At 45.8% G+C, this 3707-nt stretch overlaps 1 pseudogene; it reads left to right on the forward strand.

Moving 5' to 3' along the window:
* The first annotated feature begins 2502 nt into the window (after window positions 1-2502).
* LOC124616970 lies at window positions 2503-2622 on the forward strand (annotated as a pseudogene).
* Window positions 2623-3707: the final 1085 nt, after the last annotated feature.

The following is a 3707-nucleotide window of genomic DNA, read 5'->3' on the forward strand; positions in this document are numbered from 1 at the left end:
CAGTGCCACAAGCTCATGACATGCAAGTGTTGTATCTTTTACGAGTAACTGTTTCGTGCAAATGACTGTAAAAAGTGTGTGTAGGCTGCAATGTTGAACTGGTGTTGGCGCTGGTGCTGAAGACGAGACAGAGGCGCCAGAGCTGATATCCGGAGCAGGAAAATGGGCGATAATGGTGCCGTAGTGTTTGGTGCGCCCATCCGATCGCATGGAAATCCATAAACAGAATCTCATTCCATAAGTCAGTGCAGAGAGACCTGAGGTTCAGCCTCAGATATCGCCTAGTGGTCTGGAATTTCACACCACCAACGCTCCTCTCTTGTCGTCAATAGTCACCATCACCCAATTGAATCACTTGGTGATGAGCCCTTTTTGATTCGGCGTGCAACACATGATCCCAGCAGGTTCTCCCATCTCTGTCAGTCTTGAGCTCCCCGTTGCCAATTGATTCTAAATGTCTTGCTTAAGTCTGTCGCAATCTGTTCGGCGATCTACCCCTCGATATATTTTCATAAACTGGGCTGAACTCTAGTATTTGTTTCGACCATCTGGCATCCTTTCTTCGTGCGACATGATCAGCCTACTGCCGTTACAAGGTATTTACTCTTTCCACTGACCTTAGTTGCATGATATCCACTGGTTTTTCCTGTCTTTCTTTGTGCACCCCAACTTTGATTTTTCCATTTCTCTTTGGGTTAATATGATTTTTCAAACAATGTATTCATTTAATGTTCATGTCTCACAGCAGTGCTATGTTGGCTGTACTACAGATGAGAATTATGCGTGACACAAACGGGCCAACTCGGAATCGAAGTCTTACGACGACATCAGCAACAGAGTCAGGCATTTAAACCGGTTGCTGGTGCATCTTCAAGTTGTATACTTGTGGACCTTTTTTCTCCTGACGTTTCATCTAGAGCTGTGCAGGACATCTTCAGAAACGATCCTGGCTGTGCTGAGTCTTCCGATGAACCAGTAATCCTCCATGGAAGCAGGCGTAACTCTCAAGATGTCCAGCACAGCTCTGCAAGAAACGTCAGGGACAAACAAGTCCACGATCATAAAAGCTGGCCGGCCGCTGTGACAGAGCGGTTCTAGGCGCTTCAGTCCGGAACCGCGCTGCTTTTACGGTCTCAGGTTCGAATCCTGCCTCGGGCATGAATATGTGTGATGTCCTTAGGTTAGTTAGGTTTAAGTAGTTCTAAAGTCTAGGAAACTGATGACCTCAGATATTAAGTCCCATAGTGCTTAGAGCCATTTGAACCATAAAAGCTGGCAGTCAGAAATGGCTCTAAGCACTATGGGACTTAACATCTGAGGTCATGTCCCCTAGACTTAGAACTACTTAAATCTAACCAACCCAAGGACATCAAACACAGCCATGGCCGAGAGAGGATTCGAACCTGCGACCGTAGCAGCAGCGCGGTTCCGGACTCAAGCGCCTAGAACCACTCGGCCACAGCGGCCGCCGCTGGTAGTCTCCAGAAACTAAGACAACCAGTCGTAATAGCCTTAATTTCGTTCAATAGAACGTCACTTCTATTACCATATTTTTCGAAATTTCTCTTACATATTATTATTGGTTAACTTCAGTTCTTAATAAATAAATGGAATCTAAAGTAAGTTCAAAAAATGGCTCCGAGCACTATGGGACTTAACTGCTGAGGTCATCAGTTCCCTAGAACTTAGAACTACTTAAACCTAACTAACCTAAGAACATCACACATATCCATGACCGAGGCAGGATTCGAACCTGCGACTGCAGCAGTCGCGCGGTTCCAGACTGTAGCGCCTAGAACCGTTCGGGCACTCCGGCCGGCTTACCTATAGTAAGTAACCGCAGATATACATTCTAGTATTTTTTTTTATTTTGCTAAGCAGTCAGCAAGCAGTATAATAACCTTCATTTATCGTCTAACACTTGTTCATTTTCCTTTTGAGACAGGTTATTTTCATCAAATCACTCGATTTAGTTTTCCATTTCACATAAATTCGGCATTTCCCATCAAAATGCACGATGCTTTCTGAAAGAATCCCCCTCGTGTTTGTCTTTTGATCTTCTGAAAGATTCCTTATTTCTTCAAGAATTTTTTAAATATCTGAGTACTATTAAGTACCTTTGGCCTTCAATTAGAAATGCGATACGATATGATACTGCACAGCGTGTGTTGTTCAGTTGTACAAGCACGCACGTCTGAAGGAACAAGGACTGCGGCGACTACAGCCGTTATGAAATATGTGAAATGTCCTCGCAGTTGCGAATGTGGACAACCGTCAGCTGTAGCTTCGAATGACGATAACGAAAATTTGTGCCGGACCGTATTTCCTGCATATTGTGAGCGGTTGCCTAACCAGACCATCCAAACACGACCCTCCACCAGACCCAAACTTCGATATGTCGTCAACGATTTGTCCACAACCTGCACCCATACATCCATTATGTGTATTCCCGTACACGGGGAGACATTTTAATGAAAATCGTTTGCCTGGTTTCGGCAGATGGCCAACGGCCTTGCCGCAGTGGTAACACCGGTTCCCCCGTCAGATCACCGAAGTTAAGCGCTGTCGGGCTGGGCTAGCACTTGGATGGGTGACCATCCGGTCTACCGAGCGCTGTTGGCAAGCGGGGTGCACTCAGCCCTTGTGAGGCAAACTGAGGAGCTACTTGATTGAGAAGTAACTGACATACGGCCGGGAGAGCGGTGTGCTGAACACATGCGCCTCCATACCGCATCCAGTGATGCCTTTGGGCTGAGGATGACACGGCGGCCGGTCGGTACCGCTGGCTCCTCCATGGCCTGTGGACGTAGTATACAAGTTTACAAGTTTTCGGTTTCGGCGGATACACACGATGTTGCAGTGCCTGTGTTGTTCAGAAGTACGATGCAAAATTCCTTCGGAGATGGGGAAGCGACTTTCATTAAAATGTCTCCCCTGTACGGAAATGTACATAATGGGTGTAAATGTGAATGTTGTAGACACATGGTTGACGACATATCGATGTTTGGATATGTCTATTTTTTAGAGATGGTTGCGGGACTCGGCTGTTCGGCACACGATGTCAAGTTAAACACCTTTCAGCCGTCTAGTTTCCAAACTTGTTTTATTTGGGTGCCACTTTCAACGTTTTACTACACCATATTCAGATGATGGCTGAATCGATCGCTATAGAAAAAAATCTACTAATACCAATATTGCTGGCCCTTGTTTTGATCCTGGAACCGAGGTAAAATCTCCCTACACGTCGCTTAAGGGTCTGAAGACGGCGTAGTAAAACGCTGAAACTGGTAGTCAAATAAAACAAGTTTGGCAACTAGGCGACTGAAAGGTATTTAATTTGACATCCCGTATTGAAGTTTGGGTCTGGTCGTGGGTCGTGCTCGTATAGACTAATTGTAAGGAGACCGCTCGCGATAAGCGGGTAATCAGAGTTCGAACTCGGTCCGGCACAAATCTTCATTGTCATTATTCCATTACACAGCTGATGGTTGTCCATATTCGCAACGGCGAATACATTTCATACTGCCACCAGCAACGGAGGGTGAAGCTTTGACAATGCCAGCCCCTGTGTTGATGAAACGCCAAAAGAATTATCAAACAAACTCGGCCGAAGAACCCGAGACAGAAGCCAACAGGCAATTTGTCAACAAATGGCCGCGAAAGCCTTAATGATTTTATGTTCCTGTGATTCACCAGGTACTGTGAAA

Source organism: Schistocerca americana, chromosome 5, assembly GCF_021461395.2.
Source record: "Schistocerca americana isolate TAMUIC-IGC-003095 chromosome 5, iqSchAmer2.1, whole genome shotgun sequence".
NCBI lineage: Eukaryota > Metazoa > Arthropoda > Insecta > Orthoptera > Acrididae > Schistocerca > Schistocerca americana.